The sequence below is a fragment of the Marmota flaviventris genome, chromosome 11 (genome assembly GCF_047511675.1).
Source record: "Marmota flaviventris isolate mMarFla1 chromosome 11, mMarFla1.hap1, whole genome shotgun sequence".
NCBI classification, from domain to species: Eukaryota; Metazoa; Chordata; class Mammalia; order Rodentia; family Sciuridae; genus Marmota; species Marmota flaviventris.
The window spans coordinates 88741764-88756369 of record NC_092508.1 but is presented as its reverse complement, the minus strand read 5'-3'; the positions used below and the strand labels follow the sequence as shown (position 1 = coordinate 88756369).

General features: G+C 35.8%; 1 protein-coding gene and 1 pseudogene across 1 annotated transcript in view; one reads left to right on the top strand and one right to left on the bottom strand.

Annotated features, from left to right (window-relative positions):
- The window catches only part of Lrp1b (LDL receptor related protein 1B), a 1514976-nt gene that overhangs the window by 490580 nt on the left and 1009790 nt on the right, over positions 1-14606 (bottom strand). The window lies entirely within an intron of this gene.
- Positions 1732-2109, top strand: LOC114094781 (multifunctional methyltransferase subunit TRM112-like protein pseudogene; annotated as a pseudogene).

The window sequence follows — 14606 nt, the reverse complement described above, 5'->3', positions numbered from 1 at the left end:
TCAGAATTAACTGATTGGAAGACAGTTAAATGGCTTAAAAAGTATGTATACAAAAATTGATGAATAAATGGTCAAGCATGATGGCTTTCTTGCCATGAAAAAGTTCACAATTAGTATGTCAGTAGTTGAATTTATCAACACTGCCTTAAATTTGCCCATTTACCTTTATTGTCTCTCAATTGATGTTAGGAACATAGTCCCTGTGGCTTGAGTACCATTCACCTAACTGGTAAATCCAATTAAACACTAAATTCTGTATATTTTAGATACTTAATTAAAGAAAAATACCTACATAGGCACTACTGTTTCACTTAGACCCTCACTGTCTTTGTTTTAAATAATTTCAACAGCCTGACCAATGGCCACCCTTCCTATAATTTTGTTTTTCCTAAACTCACTTTCTCAACTAACAGGGTAATATAACTAAAATTCAGATAAGATCCTTTGCTTAACATTTTTCATGTCCCTAGATTCCTCATGATTTTAGGATTAAGTCAGGTTCCCTAGAAAGTCTTTCAAGGTGATCTGTAAATCAAGAACAGTGATATCCAAACTTTTTGATAAAATAATTTGAACACTTATCCTCATTAATTGATATTAATCCATTATACATGTTCACATAAAAATATGCACAAAAGTACAAATTTTTTTAAAATGTGCAGTAAATGTTAAGTGTCAACAGTTAAAATGCTTTCTTTTCTGTATTGGATCATCTCATTTAGTTCCCAGGAATGTGTTGTGCTCCTTAAAACACTGCCTTAAATCATAAATACTTCTCTGCTTTTCTTTTGCACATCTTCCTGCTTCAGACTTTACTCTAGTAGCATCGTACTGTTCAAAGTTACCCCTATTGCTTGTGCACACACACTTCATGCAATGTCTTACCTTTATGCCTTTTCTCATGTCATTTCTTCTGTACCTTTTTATACAGAAAACTATTATATGGACATTAAGACTAACATACATACTCTTCCAGAAAGCTTCTTGATGATCTCAGTCTAGGTCCTTGTTATGGTTTGATCTGTTTTATTATGTTTTGTTCCTTAAAAAACTCATGTACTAAAAGCATATTCCCAATTCAGTGAGGTTCAGAAGTAGAACTGGATTATGAGGGTTGGGCCTCATTCATTGGTTAAATGGATTAATCCATTGGTAGTTGAATGGATAACTGGGAGGTAAGACCTAGAAGGAGGAAGTAGGTCATAGGGCCATGTCCTTGGAGGGCTTAACTTGCCTGTAGCCCTTCTTTCTCTCTGGGTCCTTGCTTTCATGAGCTGAGCAGTTTGCTACACAACGCCCTTCCAACATGATGTTCTGCCTCCTCTCAGATCTAGAGCAATGGAGCTGACTGACCATGGACTGTGACTTCTGAAGCTGTGAGCCAAAATAAATTTTTAAGTTATGCTTTTCAGTTACTTTGCTTACAATGTTGTGAACCTGACTAACACAGTCATTATCTTACTCTCACAACAATCTGTACTTTCCTTGCAAGTTTTACTTAACACAGAATATCATGCAGTTCACTGTTTTTGTACTTGACTTTCTAGTAGATTGGAACTAGTTTTATTGTATATTAAATTTACAATGTCCACCTCTAGCTTTCCTTATATGGTAATTGAATAAATGTTGATTTACTATTAACAATAATATAAATAGAATCACGTAAATGGCATCAATGTTATTAAGTAGAATATTATCTAGAGTACAGAAGAGTAAAGTGGGTGTGATGACATGAAGCTACTGTTCACCCACAATCTACTGAGCTCACATGAGGAGGGCAGGGGGTGCATGAGGCTTCCCCCTGTGCCTCCAGGCCACTGAAGTCTGAATCAACCTGGTAGAGTTCAATCCTGACTTTCTGCTTTAAATGATTCCCAAAGTGGAATGGTCAGTACTTCAGGAGGCAGCTGATACCTTGGACCTAGTGTAGGTGCTCAAAGAGCAAATTGAGGGCTACAAGAACAACAGACATTTCGAGAAAGATGCACCATATGCTGCTGGAGGTGGACTTGCTGGAGGGCACCCTGCAATGCCCAGAATCTGGACGTCTGTTCCCCATCAGCTGTGGCCCTCAACATGCTGCTGAATGATGAGGGAACTGATACTTAAGTGTGTCAGGCACCAGTTTTACATTTTGTCACCCAGTGTGTCTTTATTGACATATTCTGTTTGCTAGATCTGCACTGTGGGGCCCCAGCCCTTGCCCCAATGTCACACCAACTATAGTGTTCCTAGCTCCATAGTATATCTTTTTTCTCATTAAATGTTCAAAACCGAAGAAGAAGAAGAAGAAGAAGACGAAGAAGGAGGAGGAGGAGGAGGAGGAGGAGGAGGAGGAGGAGGAGGAGGAGGAGGAGGAGGAGGAAGGGGAAAAGGAAAGGGAGGTGGAAGAGAAGGAGGAAGGGGAGGAAGGGGAGGAGGAGGGGGAGGGGGGAAGAAGAAGAGGGAGAGGAAGAGGAGTAAAAAGTAAATTAAAAAAATAAGGTATTTTTAAAGTAGTAATATTTAAGCTATTTTTAAAAAAAAATCAGCTAAAGCTGATTTAATTAGAATTCATAAAACTATACACATTTCTGATTATGGCAAAATCTTAAGGTCATCAAGTGGCAAGCTATGATTATGGAATCACTTTATAGTAAATTTGATTATTTATCAAATATAAGTTTAGTGAGCAAAATGTGATTCTACACAGGTTTACCCCAAAGGTCAGAAAATTTTTAAAATTTTGAATATTTAAAATCATGAAAACTTTTGACAGCCATACAAACAAGACACAGTATTTGTTCCGTATTGTTTCAGAGTTCAGTGAGATTATATGGTGCTTTGGTTTGCTTTAATCATGTAAAATAAAATGACCATGAATTGAAATTGGTAGAAGACACATGGAAATCTCATTATTTTCTTTGTTTTAATTTTGAGAATTTCCAAGATAAAAAGTTTAGAAAGTTCTCCAACAGATTGAAAAGGATCCCCCATTTTGTTAATCATTCTTAGATTCAGAAGATTTATGATAATAAAATATAAGAGAAAGCTCTATATAGTCTTCGGTATATTTACCTGGATAAAACTCTCAGTATACTACCCTTTCAGGTAACCAAGAAATTCCAACAATTTTAGGAAATATTTTATCTTAACTATATTATATTGAATTCAGAGTTTCCATTTTAGTAGTGAATAAATGATTTTTTTTAAAATGAAAGAAAGTATTCACATGAGCTAGACTTTAGAGGGTGTATATTAGAAATAATCATATTTTTGGTATCTGTAGCATCCGTAGTGGGTTTCTAAAAATATATGGAGTGCTGAGCAGTTCAGTCAAGGGATGATTTTACCTCAATTAGACCATGAACATGTTAATGTGAGGGGAAGGATTAAATAAGAAAATTTAGCTAGGATGAAATGAAAAAAAAAAATCCTTATATCAGTTGGCATTATCATGAAAATAAAATCAAATAAAATTTAATTTAAAAAAAAGGCTCAGAGGTTTAAAAACATAGAACATTTCAAGAGATTTTTTTAAAATATCAATTTTTCTTTTTTTTAGAATCTTGAGTGAGAATACAAATGCAATATTTTTAGAAAGTTATGATAGATATCTTGGGAAGGGTAGATCAAGGACAAAGTCTTATTCTGAAGTAACTAACTTGAAATGTTTTGAATTATCAAAGTTGAGACATATCAGTTCTACTTGTTTTTGTGTATGTATCCTTTCCAACTTCTATATTACCTTCAGCTGTAAGCCTCTTAGATCTTAAAAGAAAAGCAGGGAAAGACTAGTAGCTAATTGGAGAGGAGTCCACAAAAGAAAAACTTAGTGCTTCAGGAAATCCAGTGAGTGACTAAGTGAACTTGCCACCTTTTCTCAGACTTAAATTGAGTCAATGTATGTCATGAATGACACTATTTCATACAGGACATCAAGGGGAATTTTATCATGTAAATCCTACAACATCTTTTATTTTGTTTGCCTTCTTTCTTGCTCCAAAGATATTTAGATACCTGATTTGTATGAAAATGGATGATTAGATCATAAAGCTAAATAATGAAAACTCTGTCCAGAATATTCTATGTACAGCAATATCCAGTATTATTCATAAAAGCCAAAAGCCAGGTGGGGATAAAAAGAAATTGCTGACATTCATCAATGGAACATGGATAAACAGACTGGTACAGACATAAAACAACATTATTTACCAATTAAAGCAATGAACTATCAGAGCATGTAAAATGATAGATGTCAAAAATACTATGTGAAGTGAAATAAAAACACAAAAGAATGTATATTATGCAATTAAACTTATATAAAATTTTAGAATAGGCAAAACTAACCAATGGTGATAAAAATCAGGTCAGTGACTGCTTCTGAGCACAAGCTTTAGTAGGTATGAGTGAAAGGGAACTTTCTGAAATGATGAGATATTCCATGTCTTGTTACATATTCACTGAATCTGAAAGGCAGATTAATATTTGAGCATTTTACCATAGGTAAATTATACCTCAATACAAACAAATCAAAATATAGAAAAAGATGCTTTAAAAATCCCTATGGTAATTTTTAAATGGATAACCAGGATTTATTCTGAAATACAGATGTGGCCAGGACTACATTAGCCTAACCTTGAAGAAGAAATTGGTATAGAAGAGCATTCATAGGATGATAAACTATAATACATGGTAGAAAAGTTCAGTGTCAATCCAATGGGCCAGATAAATTGAAAATAAGCTCTTACTGAGTAATTGATTCTTTGAAGGGACCTTTTTATCATTGTGGAGATAAAAATATAAATCATACTTTAATTCCACTCTCTAGGAAAATGAAATTTAGAAAGGTAATAAAGAAATGTATATGAATGTCTATAAATTAGAATTTACCCTAAATAAAAAATTCAGGAATTCTAATGAGATCCAGAAAAGGGAAAGATTACCTCCAAGCAGACTCGGAAGAAACTTTGAGAATGTGGCCCCAGGGAACACACTCTTCATTGAAATATGAGGAAAAATTATAGGCAAGCGTCACAAATCAGGTTTAAAGAATAAATTGAGTTATATAAAATATCTAGGTCACTTATTTTGATAAGGCAGCTTACAGTACTAATACTTAAAGTTTTTTTTTTCAATGATAAAAATGATGATGATACAATCAGAACTTGGATGACCTACCATGCCAGTTTGTCTAGGACTCTGTCACAAACAGTGAAAATTCAATATCACAAGAAATGCCTTAGTACTTAATATAAGCCTCTAAGATCTTTAATTTTAGATTGAATAATTAAAAGATGGTCCTAGCTGCTGTGTTCTAAATGTACTATCACATGTGCTCCCAGGCTGCTCTCAGGAGGATAGGCTCCTTTATTGCAATATATGAAGATCTGGCAGAACCTGGGCTTGACAAGTGACTTAGCTCCCCGTGAGTTTGCTAAAACTTTCTTGAAACTGCACCACAATCTAAAATGTTTTCTATCTAGCCTCCCCTCTTTTCCTTTGTCTTTTTCTGTAGGTCAGATCTGCATTTCAGTGTGAAAGTGCTCCCCATTTTTTTTCCTCATAGGTGTTTACTCAAGAAAACCCTTCCATTTCTAACCCTATATTGGCTAAGCTTCTCAAAATGCCAAACTAGCTCAAACGGTGGCATGAGAGGTCTGAGAAAGTTAATGTTGCATGGGGTTATGTGTTTGGCTCTCTACTACTCAACAGGTAGCATAGAAAACATGTTTTTGAGCAGCATATGGGGCAATGACAGCTCTGAACTCACAATGTTCAGTTGCTGAGGATATTGTGAGCAGTGATATAAGAAAACATCTTGTTGAAGGGGATACATCCTAGCAGATGCAATGATTCGTGCATTGAAAATAATATGGAAGAAATAATGCCTACAAAGACAGTAGAATTGGCTGGTTACTGCTACATCAAAATGACACTCTCCAGAAGGATAATGTAAAACTGACAGCTGTTAACAAGCAGTTAAGACTGAACAAGAAAGCCAGATTTGGTAGATTACAAATTACCAGATTTGGTAGATTACATTTTCCCCCTACCTCTCTAGCCCACCCACTGTGCAAGAGTGGACATAGCTGAGAAGCAACAGAAGCTCTAAGAGTTAGAACTCTGGAGCTCCAGTGATGCATACATGTTCAGCTAAAGGAGTTTTGCAATATTAAAATCAGAGACCTGATTACAAAGAGCTGGAAATGTGAAATATGGGTGGAGGACATCAGGATGTGTCTCCTGAAAAATCACCTGCTATCCCCTGTTAAACCACGACGAACTATCAGTTTGCAAAGACAGTCCACTTTTTCCTAGTAAAGCCTAGTACATCATTTGTGCTGAAAGATTTCACAAAAATACCAAACCTGAAAGGGGATATATGACCTCTTAGCAGCTTTACCCATATCTTGTCCTAGCTACTTGACTAATAACTATAGTTGAATCACAGTATAACCCAAATTGGTTTACTGGACCTTAAGAAGGAGGAAAAGAGATGACACACAAAAAATAGCACAAAATAACTGCAACTATAGGTAAGCACAATGCCCTACAAAATAAAATAGCTGCATGACCAACAGGAGTCAGAGGAATATCTGAAAATTGGATTTTAAGGGTGCTTGAACAAGGGTACCTAGAATATAAGACTGGACAAGCAAGCATTGTTTTACATGGGGGTATGTTTTTGTGATATGGGGATTAATACTCTGGTAGGCCCTAGGATGTGAAACAAAATCTCTGCTTGGGTGGCTTTTAAAGACATAGAGAATGGAAATCTTTCATCATGTAGAAATACCTCTCCTGTTAGCTGGTAGAATAAAGAAGAAATGCAGGCATATTATTTGGGGAAAGAAAGCTCACAAGCTAGGGGAGGTTTCAGAGGACACTTCACCGAGGCTGATGGTAATGTAGTAGTGACAGGAAAATAAGCATCACTAAGAAATTCAGTGATGGCTCTACTCAGTAAGCTAAGGTTGTCAATAGAAGGTGTAGTGACAAAGCTTGGCTCAGTTACAATCACAGTTTTGATCCATTCTCTTGCCCTACCCCAGATTAAGATAGGTCATGTTGTGTTGCTTAACTGCCAGCAACCAAGAGGCCACCTTGCGTGGCAAAGTTGAAGGGACAATTATGGAGGCTTGATCTGCAGTAAATGTGGAGATGTTTAATAGAAGGCAGTCTTCTTAAGGCTAAATATAGTCTGGTAGCCAACAAGGGTGCTGATTAACATCAATAACCTCCCGAAACAACGGTGGATGAATAGAAGCCAGAGAGTGGTTGCTCCAATATAACATCAGGATTATTTGCACAAATCATGAACCTAAACCAATTTTCAGATGCAGAACCTACTGACTGAAGGAATCAAGGCCCTAGGTCGTAGGACCCTGCAACATTGCAGCAAATATATAACTATGATGCTCCTTCTTGTTCTTTCATCAAAACACATATGATCATTTACTTAGTGACTCAATAGGGGAGAAAGATTAATGCTCAGAAATTTTGAAAAACATTGGACATGGTGTCTGAGTTAATATTAATTCCACAAGACCTAAAGCATCACCATGTACCAGTGTTGCAGGATTGGGATGGGGAAGGTTATAAAGACTAGGTAATAAATGGAGTAACATTCTCAAATAAAAGTAGAGAATATCTTGATTTGTCTCATAGTGGGTTGGGGTTCCTGAAAAACTGCTGAGAACTATCAGAAGTGGCCACTTTTTCCTAGTAAAGTTCAGTACTTCCATTGAAGTGAAAGAAACAGCATAAATATATTACCTATAAGGCAATATGTGCCCCTGTAGGAGCTGCATCTCCACTTCTTGTCCTAGCTACTTGGCTGATAACTAAGGTCTACTCCCAGTATAACACAGGTGTGTTTACTGAACCTCACAGAGGATGAAAAAGATGACACACCAAAACAGTCATAAAAAATGGTTGTGTGACCAACAGGAACTGGGAAAACATTACTAAGTTTGGATTTTAAGGGTGCTAAATATGGCTTATTTTGGGTTCACCGGGTCCACAGATTACATAGGGGTCAAATTCTTAGTTCAAGTGTGTATAATTTAAGTTGATATACATGGCATTTGGGTGAACTCCAACATTGGGCTTATTGTCTCTTGAGTAAGAACTGTCACAAAAATGCCTTGGGGATATTCCCAAAATTACCTCCCTCCACTCCCAATATCACAACCATCTAACCTAGATATTTAAGACAGTAAAAGCTAGTAACAACTCTCAAGGAGGATGGGAGGTGGGCAGAGGTAATTTGTGCCACCATTAAAGACAACTTGCAAGGATAACTGATTCCTATTTCATTCCTGTGTAATTTGCCTGCCTGGCTCCTACAGAAACAGAATAGATTTTTTAAAATGACTATGGGCCAGCACAGGCTTAAACAAGTAATGGCCCTAGTAGCAGCTTTTATGTGAGATGAAGTATCACACTAGAGCAGATTAATAGGATTCAGATGCATGATACACAGCCATTCATCTGTTAAAAGCATTATTGCTAATCTAATTCAAGAAGAGAATCAGAAAGAGTTTTAATTCACCTATGATAGATAATATTTATTTTTAGTTATGCCTCAGGGCCGTGTTAACTCTCTTACCTTGGGTTATAGTCTGAAGAGATCTGAAGTCTGGCTCCAGAGAAAATTATACTGATATGTTATATCAAAGATATCATAATGCTCAGGCAGAATGAGCAAGTGACAGCCAGAATGCTAGAAGCATTGGAAAAACAGATTCCAGAGGTTTGGAAAGAAAACCTTATGAAGATGCAGGGACTCGTCATTTTAGTGATGTTTTCACAAGTTCAAATATTCAAAAGATGGCAAAATATTACCTTCAAGGTAAAGACAGTCACAGAATCTTGCTAATAATACCCCAAAGAAAGAAGCATAGTGCATGACAGAAATCTTTGGAATCTAGATGTAACACATTCATTCTATATCTAGGATGCCCCTTAGACCTTTTCCCTGATCATATGGAAAACTGATAACTTTGAATATGATAAAGGGTGATGCAGTAGTATAGGCTGATACAAGGGTCAGACCCTGTGGTATTAGAAGTGAAACTGGCAGTAAAAAATAAAACACAGAGCTTATGAAAAATCCCTGTAAAAGAATCCCAAGACAGGTTCCTGGGATTCAGTAATAAGGATATACTATCTGTACTACAGCATTATATACCCTTTGTTAAATGGTTCCTTGGTCTTGGAAGAAACAAACTTGACCTTGAGCTTCCAAGTGACCTTGCATCCAGAACTTCCCATCATGAATTAAAATATATGCAGTCCCTAACAACCAGTTGAAGAAGAAAAATAAAAAGAGAGACGATCTTATTTTATGAGTCATTCAGCTCAATATATGGGTATAAGCTAAAAATAAAGTATAACCACATTCAAGAGCAGTTCTGAAAGTTAGTGAATAGAGGGAAAAGAATCTTCTCTATGGAAGTTGTGAGCAGTACACATTGAATGAAAGAAGTAGACTAGTGTATGCACACATATAAATTCCAAGTCAGTGGCCAGTGACCAGGCAATCTGGCAAATGGATTGGAAATAAAATAATTAGGGAATTAAAGTTAAGGGGGTCTAGGGTAGAAACATGTGGATTGACATATGGAAGTAGGCAAGAAATGTGAAAATTTTTTTAATAACATATTACTATCCACAATAACACATCTACCATAAGAGAAGCACTGACAACCAAAATGCTTTGGTCAATGGACTTTATCATCAACCACCCCAGAAGTGGGTGTAGGATCAAAGGGGTCATACTGGCAGAGAAGAAGTCTCAGTGTTATGGGCTACCAATTATCAAGGTAAATTAGCAGAGAGAGTTTCTTCTATGGCACTACTCCTTAAAAAAATCAATTGGCCACATTGTGGCAATTGATGGATACCTTCTAAACTGGAAGGATGAGTGGTTCATCCTCACAAAAGTGTGAACTAGTTCCAGGTATAGGTTTGTCTTTTGTGCTGCAAGCCCTCAGGTAATACCACTGTTCCAAGGCTTATGAAATGCCTGGTTCACAGGTGTGAATGTCACACAGCATAGAATCTGCCCAGCAGACACACTTAATAGCAAAGGAAATGTAAATATGGGCCAATAGCCACAAAATCTATTGGCTAAATCATATACTACACAACAAAAGCAGCTTGTCGTACAGAATGATGGAACAACTTTCTTAATGTATAACTGAACCATCAGCTCAAAAGCAAGTGACTGAAAACATGGAGCCCCATCCTCAGGATACAATATATTCATCACATTAGCAACCTCAATATGGTTATTTTCTTCCTCTTCTAAATTTCCTCAGAGGAAAAGAAACCTACAGGAATTATGGAGGAGCTGTTTATCAAGCCTGTGAAGGGACCTAGCTCTGTGGCACATGGGACAATCTGTAGCAGCTGAAAACATGCAATTGAAAATCTCTGAATAAGTAGAGCATAATTGATTGAATGTGCCATTTTATTCACAAGTTCCCACCTCCCACAGTGTTCCCAGCCAATGACTGAGTCTGGAAAAACTGCTGAGGCAGATCCACTACTGAGAAATGCAGAAATCTTTGAATGGTAACTTTGACTCAAGCACTCTTCATCAGTTTTGGTAATTTCTTTTTTTTTTTTTTTTTTTTAGGATTTCACTGGTTTCTAAGGCCTCCCTCCCTCTCTCTACAGAGGTCTGTCTTATATCACATTCCAACAGGTCTTCTAACCTCATTTGTCTCTGTTCACTCACTTTCCTCAATCAATCTGATACAGGCCTAGGATATGAATATTTTGAAATTTTTATGACACCAAGTATAAAATCTCAAACTCAATGGTCTACATCAAAGACTTCCAAGTACTCCACCAAATAAATGTGTGTTATTTGGCCCACCATTATTTTCTATAATGTTATTTTCTCCTCTTCGAAAACAAAAAATTAGAAAAACTAGCAGTGCGGAACTGCTAACTTTAGAGGATGATGTGTCATGTGTGCCTGATAGGTCACATGCAATATAGTCTGTCGCACTTCCCACGAGGCTTCCCTCCCTCCATAACTACTTCACGTGTGGAACTTTTCTAACTATCATAGTCATCTGAGTTAGTGACACTGATCTAGTAATCACAATGAATTCAGATTCAAAGGTATCTTTTTATGAGATTGAAGATTTGAAGTGATTTATAAAGTGTAACTTCCCTATGACTGGGGTAGGGAAAGACTACAAACTTTAAGGGAATTTGAGTATTTGCAAAGTAGGAATGCCAGAAAAAGAAGGTGTTAGGGTTAGGATGTGAGGTATCCCCCAAAAGCTCACAAGTGAGCCAATGTAAGATTTAGAGGAAAAAACAATTGGGTTATGAGAGTCTTAACCCAATCAGTGAATTAATCCCTGATGGGATTACCTAAATAGTGGGTAAGGTAGGGTGTAGCTAAAGGTGGTAGGGTGTGGCTGGAGAAGGTAGATCACTGGAGGCATGCTTTTGGGGTATATATTTTATATTTGTCAAGTGGAGCTTCTCTCTGCTTTTTGATCATGATGTGAACGGCTTCCCTCTACCACATTCTTCTACCATGATATTCTGCCTCAACTAGAGCCTTGAGGAATGGAGGTTTTCTATGGATTGAAACTCTCAAACAGTAAGCCTTCAGATAAGATTTTTCTCTACAGTTAATTCTGGTCAAGTCTTTTAGTCGCAGCAGTGAAAAAGCTGATTAAAACATAAGGGATATAAAGATGTAGAGTACATTATTTAAATAATGGGCTGAAAATATGGACTCTGTAGAGAAGTAGAAAAACAACAAAATAGGTGTAATGAAACAGATGGAATCAGATCACCAAAAGCTGACGTAAGGAAAGAGAAGGTTCTGTGGAGGAAGAAATTACAAGTTCATGTGAACAAAAGGGAATTTCCATTCCTTTTAGCCTCCCTTCGGGAAAGGAAAAGGGATTAAGTTTGCACATTTCAGTTTAAACAAATAATTATCCCGAGATACTGAATTGCCTATAATGATTATTAAGTTTTCTCTCCCATAAAAATGCCTTAAATAGTTATTAGTGATCACTATTTTATAATGTACTTGTATATTATATTATTAGTTTGATAGAACTAACATGAAATATACCACAGATCAGTTAAGGTAAACAATAGGAATTTGTTCTCACCTGGAGCCACAAGCCTGAGATCAAGTTATCAGAAGGGTTGATTTCATCCTAAGGATTCTTTCCTTGGCTTGACCATGGCCAGCTACATCCTTTGTGTTCATCTGGTCTTTGCTCTATCATCTGTGTCTAGCCCTCCTCTTATAATGATATGTTATATTGGACTAGGACCTCATTTTACCTTAATTACCTCTTCAAGACTATCTCCAAATGCAGTCACATTCTGTTACTGTGTGTTTGGACTTCAACATGTGAATTTTGGTGGACACAGTTTGACTCATAACAAGTATTCATACATATCTCAGAGATTTTTTTTAACTCTCCATATGAATGATGCTAAAAACAACTTTAATGACAGAAGATTTCTAAGCAAATGCAAGACACTGTATATGCATTAGCATTTACATTATGTTCAAAGTCCATCATTTTTCAGGGTGTAAGAAAGGCTAGTCCATATGCAAGCCTCCAGAAAAAAGCACTACTTCACATTTCCAGGTCATTCAAACATTAGAAGGATCTTTTGATAAAGTACATCCCACTGCCATGCTAGGGATAATAAACATGACCAAGTGAAGCTATTGCATGCAATGGGAAATACTTAATCAATCAGTATAGTATATAAAACTATGCAGACCAATTGAACAGAAAAAATTAGAAAACATCAACTAAGCCAGGCACAGTGGCACACACCTTCACCCATCAACTCTGGAGGCTGATGCAGCAGGATCACAAATTCAAAGTCAACCTCAGCAATTTAGCAAGACTCTGTCCAAAATAAAATATAAAAAGCATGCTGGGGATGTGGCTTAGTGGTTAACCATCCCTGGGTTCAATCCCTGGTACAAAAAGAAGAAAGGAAGGAAGGGAGAAAACATCAACTAAAATCAAATCTGTTACTCTGAAGATGACAGGAAAATATGGAATGTCAGTCCAAGGACATTTCATTTAAAATTTCAACATGCATGCTGGTATTAATGGATCATCTTATTTATTCCCCAAATGGCTTTCAGTTCTTTTAGATATTCTTTGAGATATTTTGTTATACATAAGTTAGATCAATAACTCTGAAATTAAACCAATCTCTGAATCCTTTTCATATTCAATTAACCATGGAACATCCAAATTTATAAAGAAAACTAGGTAATTAAGAAATTTTCCTGAGTAAAAGAGCAAAGAAAAGGTCTAGTTCTATTACTTGTCATAGGACTAATGTAACTGACTGAAACATACAGGGAGAGTGAGGGAGAAAATTTGGTGTTAGGGAGGAGCTCGGGAGATCAAGAATGATGACTGTGTGGTTCCTCTGTTCTAAGGAACATTCTTCACATAGTACTTCAGATATTTTTCTCATGTGGGGCTCATTATAATGAATAATTTTCTAATTTTAAAAAATTATATTATCAGTATTACTCTAAATAAATAAAAATTTGCATTAAAAATAATTATTTAATAAAAATTTCAGGTGTAATTGAAGTATATGTTATACTTAAAATTATTTATTAGACAATTTCCCAAACTTTAGCATTCAGTAAAAGAGATGACAAGGAAAAAGTAATTATATTACTGCTATATTAATTATAGTGAAATCCAAGAAACATTTTAAATGTCACCACAGAACAAAATTCATTACTGCATGTTTTATATGTATTTTTAATATTAAAGTATTAAGGACTTTATACACTACATTCATGTAAATTTCAAATGTATTAATATTTCCAGCTATCTACTAATAATATGAGATGTCACCAAAACTTGGCAAGAAATTTGCATTATGACTCTTGAATCTATTTTAAAAACAAGAGTTGTCTTTAGCATTACCAGTCATTCATTGGGGGAATTTGGGTACTTAAAACAAATTTATTCAAAATGAGACAAACATTTTAATACTTTTAGTTATGAACATTTCTATTTTTAATTTGAATTAGATGGAATAAATCCTAAAACATGAACATTGTTTGTCTTAACTCTCTTATGTTTGCACATGCATTTGATAATTTTTAACTAATAAGCAAATTCCTAATACTTTAATTTGAAGTGAACCAATATTTTATGAATAACAAAGTGTATACTACATAAAATTTGTTGTTCTCAAATGCTTTGAAAGTGATTAAACAGCTTGCCAATAGGTGGCTCATCTTTGGATGGATGTGGTTCTTAAATATATATATATATATACAAATACTTGTAGTAAAAAATCACATGCATACATTTTGCTGGACAGACATGCTTGTACTAATGTGGATCCAAAATGGGTTGGGATCTGTATTCTTAGAAAGTAGACCACACTTTGAGAAATTCAGTGAATTCGGCTTTTCCTGGCCAATGCTTAATGCTTACTTATTTTCAGCATAGCTGAGAAGTCTCCATATTTTATTTTCAGGAGGAAGAACTGGTACAAATTAGTCAAGTCAAGTGGTAGACCTGGATGGGACTCTCTGGAAACTTCCCTGGGATTTTCAATAAGCCATG